Source organism: Anopheles arabiensis, chromosome 3 (assembly GCF_016920715.1).
Source record: "Anopheles arabiensis isolate DONGOLA chromosome 3, AaraD3, whole genome shotgun sequence".
NCBI classification, from domain to species: domain Eukaryota; kingdom Metazoa; phylum Arthropoda; class Insecta; order Diptera; family Culicidae; genus Anopheles; species Anopheles arabiensis.
In genome coordinates, this window is record NC_053518.1 from 85,777,046 (window position 1) to 85,793,430 (window position 16,385).

At 41.4% G+C, this 16,385-nt stretch overlaps 1 long non-coding RNA gene across 1 annotated transcript; it reads right to left on the reverse strand.

Annotated features, from left to right (window-relative positions):
• Window positions 1–286: 286 nt before the first annotated feature.
• On the reverse strand, window positions 287–16,119 carry LOC120902995. Its single transcript, XR_005739516.1, has 3 exons — window positions 15,832–16,119; window positions 850–1,016; window positions 287–798 (listed from the first exon to the last, which is right to left on the reverse strand). It is a non-coding gene; the product is annotated as an uncharacterized LOC120902995 (long non-coding RNA).
• Window positions 16,120–16,385: the final 266 nt, after the last annotated feature.

The following is a 16,385-nucleotide window of genomic DNA, read 5'->3' on the forward strand; positions in this document are numbered from 1 at the left end:
GCGTAAATTAGTTTACAGGATAATTTTGATTTCTTCTTTTGATTTAGAAATAGGTAAAACGGATTGAATTTCGAATGTAGGTACGGTTTTACCTATTTGACTTTTATAAGAAATATTGTTATTGATTTATGGTTATGGTTTTGACCAACAAGTTCTATATATTTTACATCATTTGATCTTTTTTTTTTTCAATAATATCTTTGCTTTCTTTTTATATTTATATTTGTTTATTAAACAAATTTGTTATTTTTCAAAATTTATTATTATTAATATTATGCTCCTTATTAGTTACTTTAGTTCCTGGTTCAGTCTTCTTCGTAAAGGTGTCACCATCGCCTTTAGTCGATCAAGAAATCCAGAGCTGTTCACATATACGCTCAATGGATAGAACCTCGAAAGAGAGCCTCTGTATCAGGTATCAAGGCGTATTTCTAGCAGTCAATCTCTCTTTCAAGGAACAGCTAGATCATGATGTTCCTATAAGTCAACATAATGGGCGAGCTGTACTCGATCCTGTATGGTTTGAGACGCTACGTATTGATAAGATCGTTGCTAAAATACGCTAGCATTCTGTGGTGGTTCTCATTTGGAATTTGCTGCGAGATTAGGTGTTTGCAGCTCGGACTCCTATACCTCGCTGACGGAATTCAACATATGCAGGTTGGTATTCTTCACCGGGTTTCTTAGCAGAAGCATAGACTGTCCGTGAATTCTATTCTATTTTCCCGAGAAATGCTGGCTATCGCTGAGTCCTGTACCTCTTTTGGCACACGTGACCTTCCAGTGTGTACGTTCCTGCTACAGAGAATACTTTGCATGACCTGTACGAGCATGGAATTACGGACCTACCTTAGATTTTTATCAATTCCTTTCCAGTTTCCGCGACAAAATTGTTTGAGTAGAGCTATTGTATTATGTTGATCCAGAAAATTTCGATTGGACGTAGTGGGGACATTCCGGGGGACGTTGCAGCGGTTCGCGGACTTGGCTCATATCGAAATTCTGATGAAATTCTCCTGAAAAGATCACATTGAGTTTTAGTATCATTGCTTGCGGCGAGTTTGCGTCATTGCTGGAGTCCGTTTTAGACTATACGGTGTGCCGTGCAGATAAATCCATGAAAAATTGACAATTTGTGAGCATTTTTCTCAATTCTCAATTCCTTAACATATTTATTTTCATTCTACAATTCCCTTTCTCTTCACACCACCAATGACATTCTCTACAATCTCAACAAAAACAACCCATCAATCGATGGCTCCCGTTAATCCATTTCCCTAATGATTTGTGTATAAACCCATTTCCCCCTCGCTAACTCGTTTTAGCATCTCCGGAAGACCGGAAGCAGTAATCAAAATTCAATTATAGCGCCCCGTTTTAACGCTCCCGCTCACCTAAGTAGAAAAGCGTTTAAAATCGAAAGACACAGGAAAAGGAAAAAAAGCATCATTATCACGATCGTTCCGATCAAATGATGTTGCTGTATAGGCTGACAAAAGGCGTATCAGATTGGTTGTTTATTTGCCCCGCTGTCCTTGAGGAGTTTGCAGCGACGAAGAACAAACACTTTAAACAAAAGCATTTAGCGTGAGAGTCGTGTTAGAAGTGGGTTAGATTTGGTGTACATGAAAAAAGTCAGGACGTGTGCATGTCCACACACACAGTGAAGTCAATCGCCACAGCCAGATACATAAAGCATTAAGGTAAATGAAAATTAAATGCAGCAAGACAGAGAGAGAGAGAGAGAGAGAGAGACCGGGAGCGATTGAGAGAAAATGAAGCAGAAAAAATAGAAATCGAGACCCATAATCGAGATAATTACACTTTAATAGCCGCCCTGCTGCCCCCCATAGACAAGTCCTATACGACTGTATGTTTGTGTGTGTGTCCGTTTGTTTGTGTGCGGAATATTTATGGAGTGTGGAAATGACAATCCTCACTCGAGCAATCGAGCTGACCAGATGGAAAACGCTTGACTCACAATGACAGCCACTTGATGATGGCGGTGGCGGCGGCGGTGGAACCCTTCCCCATCTCCCATTCACTCGCCTTGCCCGGGGAAAGGGGTCAACAGGCAGTTTGTGTGACACCGGGAGTTACGCGAAACTTGTGCTCCCTGCTGCCCTGCTTTTCCCAAACTCCCCTTCGCCCCCTCATCCTTATACATACGCTGATGGCACTTTTAATGAACCATAATCATGCTGTGGAGATTGTGGCGGGTGGGGAGAAGCTCTGGATCATGGAGCGCTTGCTTCACTGTACCGGCCGACCCCACTCGCCCTACTCCCCCCCTTCAAACTGATGCCGTTTTCCATTTAGCTTCAGTGAAGAAGAAAAACACAACAACAACAAAACCAACCAAACAAATGACGAATGGGTCTGGCGGGAAAATTGCTCGAGCTGTAATTTGTCACACAACAGCGACGCTTCCAGTGACCGCGCTCCTCTCTGTGACAGTGTGGTGCGGTCGGGAAGTGATGAGGGGAGGGGTATGTGTGGGCAGCTCGAGGGTGACGGTTTGTTCACGCGCCGCTTCTCCCTCAAAACAATAGGACCCCGAGGGGCGCTGGAGCTCGGTACTGGGTGGAGTTGGAGGTTGGAAAATAGGTACCCAGCCAGCCAAACACATAAAACCGTAATCACAGCCTCTGCCACGGTCGTTTCGGTGGATGAAACGCACGTAACATTCGGAGTGTATGTGTGTGCGTGTGTTTTTGTCGTTGGATTTTCCGGTTTGGTGGTGGAAAATGGGGCTTCAAAGAGGATGGCTGAAACAAAGATGGTGGATTGTGTATGAAGATGAGAAACGACTCATAACACGGCTGTGGCGGCTGTGTCATTATGCTAGCGAAGTAATTAAGGGCACACATGAGTGTATGTTAAGGGAGCTTTTGCACTAAATCGGTAACAGAATAACACATTGATTGATAGCTTGATTGTGTTCATTGAGTTGATACGATGTCATCGATCTGTATGTAAAGAAAGCAATAATTAGCTATTAATAATTTGAATAACTCCTCTTTTGCTTTAAGTGTTCAGTGCAGTTTTTTGTGTTTTTTTTATTGTAAAGGATAGTAATAAATAACCTATTTTTTTGTTCAAAATATTGGTTGCTTTTTATGCTGTACCTTGTTCAATTTAATGTCATATTTATAACTAATGGAGCATTTTCAATAATGCAAGATTGATATTCTGTCAATTCATTTGAACAAAGACTTTTCTCGTCTTTACAGCTGAAAACCTTAAACTTAGTACAGTCTGCTCCGGAAAAACGTGGCGAGGCATCTGCGTAATTCGAATATCACTCGTTTCGGCCAAAGACGTTTATTGATACATTTTAGAGCTTTTATACACTCAAAACGAATAATTTTATACGATTCATTCAGAAAATGTTAATTTACTTAGTTTACTTAGTTTTCAATTTAATTAATTTCAATTATTTGCCTTCGCTGGCTATATACATGTTGACTAACGCTTAATATGAGGCTAACTTAACAAAATTAACCTAACTAAACTGAACTCAGGGACATGAAAATACTAAGTGTTTTATGAATGTTTTAGTCAAAACATAATTTATTTTCCATTTGACACATTTTGGAGCAAATTGTGCTGATATGACTAATAAATTCCGAATCTTCGTTATTCAGGAACAGACTGTAGTTTCAAACATAAGTTACTCATATTTTATAAGGTACGAAACATTAACTAAAACAACAAAAAGTACGTTATAGAACTGCATTGAGAAAATTGGAAAAAGGATTTATCAATGAATTGCACATTTGACTTTATATCGAGGTTTTTAATATTGATAGCAAGCTACAATTGTCGGATATGATTTTTGTGTCTCGGAATATTTGATGTTTTGAATAACTCAAATCAATTAAAAACGATTTCTCGATCCTGGATGAATGTAATAAAAATCAGAAAGGTATTATCGTTTCAAGCATTTCAATAGTTTTTAGAGTATGCTTTCTATTTTGCAGACTACTACACTTTCTATCACTTTTTGGCAGTGTTTTAGTGATGTCATCGATTTTAAACTGAATTAAAAATAAGAAAGCCAAAACAGAATAGAAGGAGGATGATAGCAAGCTACAATTGCAAGCCTTAACTGTGAGAATGGTTGGATAATATAAATCGATCACCACTTCATATCATATCAATGCTTGACCTTTTGCAACTAGGCCTTGGCGCTCACTATGATTAACGCTAGGTTCGGATCATTGATCTTCATGACATGGTGCAGTTATCCTACAACCTAATCACTGCTATAATATAAGTACATACTACTTAGCCAATGAGTAGTGAGATCGTTTTGTGGATAATCGCTTGTGATAAACAAACAAATCAAGAAATCGATCCCAATTGTAATGAGACAGGTTGCTTATAGCTATCTAGAAAAGTACAAAATACACACAGCATTACCATCATGGGGCTGTGTGGGAGAAATTTCCTTCAAAATGAGCATGAAGTTGGTTGACAAAATGGCACTCTTCCGTGTCGATAGTGGTGACTTCTAATAGCAAAGAGGCATACACACCGGTTGATCCGCATCTGCAAAAAAGACCAGACAAACAAAGCAATTGTCCTCCTGCGGTGTAATTACCATTGATAGTAATTAAATTTATTGCTCTCTCTATATGTCTCTCTCACTTTATGCACGCGGTTGTAGCAATTTTTGTTTACAGCAGAAACGCACCTTCCCTATGCGCAACGCACGGTAGGTGCAATATGAGCGCCTGTCGGAAAACGCGCTACCCGGTGACATGACTGTGAGCAACAGCACGAAGAAGAACACAACTTTACGGGGGTTAGAAAATATGGAAAATGCAATGAAAAACAACAGCACTCCCCCAGTTGCCTCCGGTACAACCCGGTCGTATGGTCACGCTAAATGGACCGAGAAAAGTTACACCCCCGCACGCGGGGGCTACTATCATCCTCACCCTCCGTCACCACTCTCCCAGTTCTCTGCTCCTGTCCCTCTCCCATCCACTGTAAAATGGGTGGTGTTGTTGTACGTCAGTTGCCGTTGTTTTGCGCAACGGCCCCAACCAACCGCGGTGATTTGCGCAAAGAAGGAAGCCACGCGGTGGACGCTTTCTTCGTGCATGAGGATGATGATGAAAAGCGGGATTTGGTAAGGGTGTGTTGGTGCGTGGTAATAATAACGCACTATTTCTACGCAAAGGAAATTAAGGGCAAGCAAGGGAGTGTGATGCTGAGGGGAAAACAGGGAAGTTGGTACTTTTGCACGGTACGCGCTTCACTGCGTCAAACGCCTGTCCGCTATCGCACATTGAGGTTGCAGCATGTGTGATTAGTATTGCTGGCCTGGGGTTTTGGTGGGTTGAGTGATCGTTTTCGCTTGCGGCTGTTGTATGAGCTGTGAGCGGCTGGATGGGTTGTTATACATTTTGTTCGCCTGCACACACACACAGAGACATCTGTGATAGAAGATTCATTAAAAATAGATTAATGTGAAAAGTTGGGACATTTTTTAAGCTTAAATCCGATAGAGGACGCTACTGCCGGCCAAAGGGGGAGTATAATATGAAAATGCTAGTAGTTCGTTTGAATTTTCGTTTTATAAGACAAATCTATAGTTTGTTAATCGATTTTTGACTGATTTACAAAATTTAAATCTCAAATCCCGCTCCTGGTCAAACGTGTTGAGCATGTCAGGCTGGCATTTATTACCGGAATCTTAAACGGAACTATCGACTGTCCTGATATGCCTTTGTGTATTCACCTCTACATTCCTGCCAGAACACTCCCTCGCCGGCCAATGCTGAAACCAGAACATCTTTTGGCTCTCACAACTTCCTTCTTTGTATGGTGCCGTTTACTAAATTCAGAGAACGATCTCTACGAGTCTGGAATGACGATAGCAGAGCGGTTTTTGTAGTGTTTTTGTCATACCAAATAACAGTTGTGATAAATCTGCTCAAATACCTTTGAAATTTATCATGATTCCTTCAAGAGATGATGCACACTGTCAAACATTCATGCCTGAGAGCAGGGGTCTCCATTCTACGGGCTGCATGCAGCTCTTAAAGGCTTTGAAAAGGTAAAAATAAATAGATAAATAGAAACTATATGTTTGACTAATTGTTCATTGTTAAAATTTTTACTTTAGGAAAATGAATATCAAGATACGATAAAAGAAAGCTGTACAAATTTGATTTATTCAGTAAGCTATTTCTAATTAACGCCTTTGTAAAGTCATCACTCAAACTAGAAATATAGGATTATAGTTCATGGTTGAAGTTAATTTAATTACATGTTTAACTGCATTTTGTGCAAAAGATTTACGAAACTTAGACGATAAACTGACGAGATTTCACTTTCTTGTTAGTGGAAAATAATTATCCTGTTTTAGAATCCATGCCATGAAATTAGTCAAAACATTTTAATTAAAAACCACACATATCTTCATGAATTACATTTTAGAGATTTAAAAAGTAAGAATTGCTCACGAAATAATAGATTAACGTAAACTAATTAAATGGTAACCAAATCAAAGTTCAACTGTTTAATCGAAACTTTATTGCATTTCAGTGCAGAAAAGTCTTCACACAGCTAATTTACTTCACATTACAAGATTGAAAATATATTACAAGCTTTATTTACTACAAGAAGATTGTCTTTTGGAGTAGTATGTGTTTTCGTTACCACATTGCCAGAGAAGACTCAACCAATTGTTAGTAGTTTTATCTAAATTTCAATTCCCAAAACTATCATAATACAGTTAAAAGAACAACTACTTCCATTGCAGAGTTCACTCCCTCCATACTCTTTAACGCGAACGCTTTATCGTGCTAGAATGTTGCTACTAGTACACGTCAGTTTCACCAGAATCAACCACGGCACAGCGCACCATTACCAAAACCCCCAACAAACGCTATCGATTTTCCCGACAGCAGATAGCAGGAGAGCAAAGAGCTTATTTTCCCAGAACCAAATGTGCTCCAAATCTTATGAATGATTCAAACCAAACGACAACGATGATGATGATGATGATGCCGATGATTGGATGAGATGAGTGCATGAGTGAGTTCGAAAGGGACAGTGTGTTGGAGTTTCTGTGCGGTTGGTTGTTGGTTCAGGACTTGCCAAAACGACAACAAAACCTGTTTGTGTGCGTGTGTGCGCATCGTGTGTGTGTGAAAAACTTCCTTCCAAGGGGGGGATGGATCGTCTTGTCCCAAAACTAACACATTGTGCCACACATTGTTGGGAAGCAATTTATCATCCACACCAGGGACACACACTGCCACGAGGAACGGACTTGGGACGGGAGGAGGCATTTGTGCGAAAATTCCCTTCTTCTTGGTCTTTCTAGTGTGTGTGTATCCGGGATTTTCCCATTTTTCTTCCATCCCTGTGTATGTGTGTGTGTCTGTGTGTGCCTCGTTGTATAATAAAGTAATGAAAACGATTTCTTGACCGAAAGGCCGAACACCACACCTCATGTGACTGTGGGAGAGTGTTGCGGCCCTATCACCTCCCCCAGTGGCGGATCTAACGGTAGGCGGACTAGGCGGTCGCCTGGGGCCCCGCCGATTTAGGGGCCCCGTAGATTGCCATTCTATAGTATGCCGTATGGACAGAGTAATAACGACGAGGGCCCCCGAAAAGATGGCCGTTGGGGCCCCAAGGCTGGCGAATCATTTGCACCCCCCCCCCCCGTCAGCAAAAATTTTAGAGCCTGTGACTGATGATCGAAGGGGCCCCCGACTACCCCCCCCCCCCGCCACAACAACATTTACCATTTACAGGAGGCCTCAACTCGTCTTTCCGCCTAGGGCCCCCGGTACCCTTAATCCGCCACTGCACCTCCCCCTATCACGCACACAAACACATACACACACAGTGTGTCCTTTGTCACGAGGGGTAAGAAGTAGGAAAGAATCTCGTCCACTGTTAGTGTGTCTTTTTACAACTGCGAGCAGAATCGAAAGGAAAATGGTACACGCTTCTTTTTGGACAGCCCATCCCTTGCCTCTTATTTTATGACCGTTGAGAGGGGTGACGATGGTGGTGGGATCGAGGCGAGATCCTGTCACAAACAGGGGGCCATGGTCAGAAAATTGTCCTTTTTGCTTGTGGCTCGCACAAACCTTCCGGCATATCATCGGCCCCGTTCGGAGAAGCTAAAGGAACGACCGTGCCTTGTTAACTCCCCTCGCGTTACCCCAACCCAACCCAGTACCCAGTGGCACAAATGTCCACCGGGAATGTGAACCATTTCTACTTTTTTTTGCGTTTTGCCCTTTTCGAAGGGCAAGCATACCGTCTCTACGTTTCTCCCTTGGATCCTTTGGAACGGTTGCTGGGTGTTTTTGGGAGGATTTTCATCCCTTTTTTCTTACGTTTATGCCCAAGAAAACACAGCTCGATTGGGGAAGGAAGGGAAGATGAGTGTAGGGTATGGTAGGGGGGGGGGGGGAGGGAAGAGTAAATTGAAGTGAAGCGATAAAAGCCAAATTTGTTCAGCCACTTCGGCGAAGGACACCATCATTGCGCGCGCGAGCAAACAGCAGCTACACCAGCCACCTCCAAAAGCAGCATACCGTCTTTACTATGCCCTCCCTCCTCTCCTGAGCTATCACTATTGCAATGTTGTGGAAGTAAAAAAGAAAGTAAGAAAGAAAGAGAGAGTTTTGTTTGTGTGTGTTTGTTGCGCGACATTTAAAAGCAAACGGAAAGGAACATTAGGATTGCTGTCCCTTATCCAAACAGTGGCACGCTTTCGGGACGCCTCCATATCACTTGCAGCCTTTGACACTAGCTCGTGTTTCCGCCGCCAACAAAGCACACTGCAAGATGCTTTTCGCTTTTCCTGAGAGTTGCGATATGATGGAGCAAAATCATACATACACACACCAAAAAGATAAAAAAAAGCAAATGAAATTGGTGTCTGTGTGAAAGTTCTGGGGACCAAATATGGGGGACAAAAACAAAAACCAACAAACGAATGGAAAAACTTTTCCCACTCACCTCTTCTTGCCCGCATTCAATGCCGCAAGAGAGGTGGTTGTTTTTCGCACTGAACACTGGTGTTTTTCCACAAAACTGATAAAACTGATAAATTTCAGACACGCGCGTGCTACTGCTGCTCCAGAGGAGGAGGAGGAGGTTTCTTTGTTTTCGTTTCGTCGAAAGTCACGGGGTTTTGTGCTGTACTGAAAGGATGAAATGGTTAATCGTTTGTTTTTTTGGAGAAAGAAAATATTATCACTGAAAAGGGGAAACTGATAAAGGGGGGTTTGTAAACGCAAGCAGAGAGAAAAAGTGGGCTAGAGATAGGAGTTTTTTGTCACATAAATGTAATTTGTCCCCTTTTTTAATAAAGTTGTAGTACATTACTTGATAAGAAAATGTATAAAAATAATTAAAAATATCTTTACTAACTAATTACATTCCCTACAGTAGGAAAAAGCAGTTCAATTGAAGTAAAAACACTTCCTACCACAGACTGACAGCATCTTCCCTCACTGCAACTGACAGCATTTCGCGCTACATCACGGTGAGCCATGGAATCTCCCCTTCAAGCTGCAAGCAATGGTGCTGTGTTTGTCTTGTTCTCTCTCCTTTAGTTTTGGCCCTTCTGTTGATCTCTCTCGTTCTCTCTCTCTCTCCTTTTCTCTTCCGTTTTATTTACTGAATTCGATTTCTCCACAATAAATTATAAAAAGGGTATGATGGTGTGTGTGTGTGCGAAGATACACTGCATAACCCCTCCACCGTGGTTTGGGCGATGGTGAGCGAGCAAGCGAGTGATGATGCACATTGGGTAGCGTTTGGGACAAATGTACAATAGTGAGAGCGAATGTACTGTTGGAATGTGCTGAGGGATGCAAAAATACAAACAAAACAAAAATATCGACATTTTGCGCAAACTTTCTATGGAGGCTTTCATTAAAATAAAAAAAAATGCTTCAAAAACAGCTATCGAAAGGGAAAAAATAAATTTCAAGGAAAGACTCATACGATTCGCACAATCACAAAGTCAACCTTTGCATGATAAGCTTCCTTATCATTAATGTTGCCGGCAGCCCTAAATTGAGGACGACTTATGTTCCACATAAAGGGACAGAAGTCGAGTCAGTATAAATATAAGTCTAATAAACGATAAATATATTGTTTTTAAAAATAACATAAACCATAAAACCCGCTGTTAAGCAAGCGGTAAGGTATAAATAACATTTTAAAATGTTTGCTCAATATAAGTAACATTCAGTCACACGAACTCGAACTAAGTGTTTGTTTGTTCCTAGCTATGTCGGACGGCAGGCCTCCGGTCTCAGCCTTCCCAACGGATTCAGATCCGTTGAGGATACTTTAATGCTTGCTTAGAGTGAATTGAATGTTAATAGTTTTACCAATTATTTTCCAAAGTTATATAGCTTGTAAAATGGTTAAAGATAACTTAAATTGTTAAGATAAGCGCACAGGTTGTGTCGTTTCTCAATAATTTACTGCAATCCTTTAGTAAATAAACTATAATTATCAACTTTCCTTCATTGCACTGGTTTGGGAAGTCATTTTATTCGTAATTATTTGCATTTAATGTCAAAATTGAACCAATTAGACAGTTATATCACCGACTCTTTCGTTCCTCATTTAAGCTTCTTAAGCTATAAACGTGTATAACTCGTATGCATTTTCAATTACCATTGCTTCAAAATTGTCCTCCTCCATAGTTCGTTGACAAGTGTCCATGTAGAATTGACCGATTAATCGGATTAATCGCATGAGCGTGAATTGTTCCCCGCTTACCATTAGTCCAATGGTGAGCAGCATCGATTCGCGTACAAAACTCACCACCATGAGTTTGCGCTACTCACTATGCACTTTGGTGAGAGTAACCAATACAGCCAACCACACCCCCCTTACGTACAGGCGATTACATCGGTAGGGGTAATATGAGCCACGCAGAACGTGGCAACGTGGTGTGCAAGGCAAGCTGTCACCCAGTTTTGCGCAATCGCATTCGTTGCAGCGTTCGGGCTGTTGGTGTGTGCGTACGGAATGTGTATGGATGCATTTCCCCTTTTTCCCACCAAAGGTGTGTGCGCGTGTGTGTGCGTGCGTGTGTAAAGAATAGAGTCGCGGTTGAGAAAAGCATTTTCTTCTCACTGCTCACAGACACGTTGGTGTGCGGGAGAACATAATTTATCTTTACGTTCTTGTAAGCTGCTTGCCGCAAAAGGAAAATGGACTTTTTCAAATGTAAAATTTAATTTAATAAAGAGAGTAAAAGAAAAAAGGGAAATTTAAGTGTTATGTTGAGAAATATTCACATTTTCTTTAAAAAAAAAAACGATAAAAGGTAGTACTTGGGAATTTAACACAACCGAAATAATTAAGCGTATTTTCTTTCCAAAAGAAAACATCATTACCACCTCAAACCCACGCACAATGACAAGTCGGCAAATCGATATTTTCCCCCCCAAACGGAAAGCTCTACATTCTATTACAATCTAACTCTTACGACACGCACACGCTGAATGCACACTTTTCCGTGAAATATGTCCCTCCCACCGTACCGCCAGCACATCGGAAAGGACATCGAACCGAGACTGTGGCCGCAGCGCGAGGTTGAAGGGCGAACGAAATGTGTTTACACAAACTTTAACCGGGCGAACCGGGCAAACCGTGGACTCTCTTTTTCCCTTGTGTGCAGCTATTTCCCCTTTGCAAAAAAGAAAAACGTTAGTGTCATTCCAAGCTGTTGACGTTGGATGTAACATTTCTATCGTTTTTTTTGTTGTTGCTCCTGCTTTTGCCAAGTGTTGGAAGTGTTGAGGACAAATAGAAGCTTGTTCCAGGAGGAGGGAAGGTCTATTTCGTTTTGTTTCCTTCAAGCAAAGTACTCTTCCAAGTAAATTACAAATCTTTCTTAGCATCGATTCCATCGTAGCGAGCCAGTACGCGATGGTAAGTTCAAGATGAAGCATTGCATTACACAACCATAACGGCCCTAGTTCCGGGAAGGCTAACTCCGCCAAGGATAGCTCACGCGCGATACTGCCCCGTTTCAGCTTCTGATTGCCGAACGCCTCGGCCAAGATGGGTGTAATTGATATCGCACCCCAAACCCTCAGCGACCACACTCTTCTTTGCTGCAACAATGCAACCGTTTTGTGTTACCGTTGCGCGTCCGGCTACGCGCTGCCACACAGCGGTCCAGTTTTTAGTCCCTTCGGTTGTGTTTGCTTCCCCTTCTGCTTGTTGTTGCCTCCCTCTCCCCCATCCACAAAACAGCAAACACTCTCAGCGGAAGCTGTACTCTCGCATTTTTTTCTCCCCGGAATTTTGAATCCAGTACGAGCGAGCGTTTAAATTGCAGCATCCAGCAAACGCATCCATCGTTCGATTGCGCGTATTGCGTTCCAAAAACGGTTTCGCTTTACCGGGCAAAACGGATGAATTGTGCGTTTAGTTTGCACTACCCGGCCGAGCGACTGAGGTAGTGCGAAGCTGAGAGACCTTGCGTGCGAATACATTAACCCAATGGGGATCCCAAGTTGCATACCAAGGAGGGAGGGTTACATAAATTTAATGCAAAACTTTACATGCAAGTCTAAGCTTAACTTCATTTAAAATGGCATTTAAATTCAATAAATAATAGCATTTTTCTAAGCAATTTAGAAGTTAAAAGCTACTTCCAAGGATTCGCAAGGGTTTATGATGCAGTTGCAGTAGAAATACATCGATCAGAAACCATTCAACACCGTCGCCGTACGCCGCACAACACTGGACGGCGCTTTTGCGTATGGCCGATTTAGCAATGCACACTAGACTAGGTTGGGCTGTGCATGGTGTACCCATTGGCAACCCGTCAAACCAACCCATCGCACTTCTATACACACTCGCTTCATGTGTGTATGTGTGTGTTTGTGTGTGCGCTCGCCAGTGTGTTGAGGGATTAATTGAGCTTCATCTCGCGCTAAATTGGCCGTCCAAGTGCAAAACCGTACCGGCCACAGCACACCTCAAGGTCCTGCCACCAGTGGCTGCATGCATCCTCTCATGCAGCTGTTGATAAATAAGCATTAATACAGCAGCCAACGCGGTCGATCGGGCTGTGCGAGCCGGATGACGCTTCGATTGATACCGGGAACGAAGGAGGGGAATATTGGAATGAGAGTTGCGTTTGCATTCCACAACAACATTTACAGTACAGCAGAGCACGATGATCCGTTCCATTCACAATCGAATGCATACAGACACATACACACGCACGCACACTTTGTAATATCTTGGTCAATTTGCACCGGTTATGGGTCATCTTGTCAGCACCTACTCGAACCCGCCCGAAAAGCGCCCACAATTGGGGGCCAGCTTGGCTGGTGTCCGGTGTCTGTGTGTTTGTTTGCTTGCCGTTTGTGTGCCGTAGCTCGTAGTCAGTGCTTGTACAAGGATATGAATTTGTGGATTCCGATTGTCTGTAGCTATTTGGCCGCTCTAGCTCTATGGATGGAGTTTGAATTGTAGAAAGGAAAGGAACAGCTTCACCTCTAAATTGCACAGCAGAAAATGTTTGAGGAGCACTTTTACCGGTAATTTCTGTATTTTTATGGTGCAGACGCATACCAATGCTTTTAGGAAAATTAAATTTTTATTATCATTGAAATATGAATAAAATTTAAAAAAAAGCTAGAAACATTTTATTCAAGATTTTTATTAATGTTTTAAAATATATTGCGCGGTTTGAGCTCGTTCTATCTCTTTTGGATTAGCATTCATTTCATATTTTTGATTAGGGTTTTTATATTGTTTAGTCCTTTCGCTTCTGCTTGCTACTTGCTCTACTCTCTACCAAAATTGTCTTCTTAAACTATTGACCACTACTACTACCTCTACTGTCCACACTTGTGTGCATTCTTCCTAAGGATATTTGGGATTTCTGTTAAATGATGTGTCAATAAGAAAATCTGGGCATAAATTATTGCTATTTTTTTAAATTATTTTAAATAAGTGCAATATCATGCATATCAATATCCAAACATCGAGAAAGAGCTGATAGTGAAGTTGCTGTTTTCAATCAATGTTGTATGATGCAAACACTTATGGCAATTATGTGCTAAACAAAGAATTCAGTAACTTTCATTTGCATTCCTCTTAATCGTATCTTTGGATTTATTATTAATCTGGGAAGCTTGTGAGTCATAGCTTTTTAACTCACAGTAAAGTTACAATAATTATTATAGCTTTTAATCCATTATTTGTAGTAAATATGTCCTACAGAACAGCAAACTTTTCAGGTTGCATCTATTGCACCATTCCAAATTGCAGTGTTCTAGTCCTCTTTAAACCATTGCATAAGGATGAAACTACTCGTGAAGCCCTTGCAAGTGGTATAGTTACACCACCAGCATGTTCCTTGGCAAAGGATTACAATGCTGAACGTTGCAACACTTTGACTTTAGACAATCGCAACCATTTGCTGTCCATTTTAAGTTGCTGTAGGTTGACAGAATAATGTTTTGCGTTTATTATTGTACTGGTTTGAGCCTTGCCCGCGTTCATTTTTGACAAATTTGTATTTCACTCACTTCGGCCTCTTACTCTCGATGCGGTGATAGTGTGCAACCTCATCGCCCTGTTTTATCGATGAACGATGCAGTCAATTTGCAGTTCTATAGTGTTCCAAACACACAAAAAAATAAATCTCCCAAAAACTGTCTCAGCGTTACAAAAATGGGCATTTTTTCTTCGTCTTTTTGTAAATGCTTCAAACTCACCACACAATGATCACAATGAAAGCAAAACAAAACGAACACGTCAATATTGAAAATAATACACTTGACGTTTGACTGACGCGTGTCTATCAGATCCAAGCAGGCGGGAGCCATAGTGGTTAGCTCGATTTAAATTATTACCACCCTTATATGGACACCAGGGAGTGGCATCTGACTTCCTGTAAAATGTTTGCTTTAACAAATCATGTACCATTTGCACAACAAAAAATAAAAAAAATATAACCCCACCATTGTTGTAATGTTATGCTTAACTGAATCACATCACATGTTGAACACATTTTGGGCGGTCAACAATTTTTGATACGTGTCATGTTTGCTTGCGTTCTGTTGGGTAGCATGGACAAGTAAAGGAAGTGTCTCCCATGTTGTCTGAAAATTTTCATTTGTTTTTTTGGTACAAAACACAACAGAGTTCATCATTAATAGGAAATTGGGTGAATAAGTTGCATCTAATAAATGGTTTTATATTATGCGATGCGAATAGTATTAAATTTCACATTCTACCAATTAACAAGCCCCTTACAATAGCAAAAAGAATCAACCAACAACCTTCTGAAAAATCCCCATAAATCGATCCCTATTTGTTCGCTCACAAAACCATTCAATTGAAAATTGGATTATGTTTCACAGCAAATTCGGTCCGAACCAGGACGCTCAGCACATTTCAGGAGCATTCCGTACAGCGACTGTAAATTATCTCCCAAACAACAATTACTACTACAACAGCATCCTGCCCCATTTTAGGTGCGTAAAGTTTCCGGGCAATTGGTAATCCGGCCCAAAGGCTGGCCCAAGAAACTGATACGAGGCGTCCTGGTGGGTCATCGTGCCACCTGGTGCATAGGATTTGCAATCCTCGATGGTGGCGAGAACAAATTGTGACGATTTTAAACCGTTTTAAAGTAATTATAAAGTCTTTTAAGTTGTTCTAGCCATTCAGATACAAATTATTTTCAATGAACGATTGTAACATGAGTCACCCTTATCTTTTGCCGTTTTTAGAGGCTCAAACTCATGAGAACCGTAAACAAAACAAAGCAGAGCTGGCGTTACTTACCAGCATAAATGGACAGACTTTTGGCTATGGTTCATGTGCATTTCTAGGGCGGTTTCTAGGAACCCGCAGAATTTCTTTTCCAATAGAACGAAAATGTGTTTCCAGCAAACAATACCAACATCCAATCAGTAAGAGCAGCATTTACGATTTTTTAAACCAGCTTTATCCTAGATATTAAGTATCTTCTCATAATGCCTAGCTACGGGTACTTCGAATAAATACAAAAACTCACACATATACAAACTCTATTAAATAAAAACCCATTTTCCACCGTGTAAGGTAGCAAAAGTAACACTTCTCTTCACAGCGTAACACGCGAACTAACGCTAAGCCCCATTCGATCGGGTCCCTTCGCCCATGGCTTGCTATTCATGGCAGCGAACGAACCGTTTCTTCTGCCTGTGTTTGGTTCTTAAGGGTCTCTGCATCGGTACGCCATTGAGGTTTTGCTTTGTAGAAGAAACAAGAAGAAGAAAAAAAACAATAGCGCACACTCACACTGATATCCTCCCCCTTGCAACCGTCTTGTGCGCTGCAATTTCTTTACGCATCTC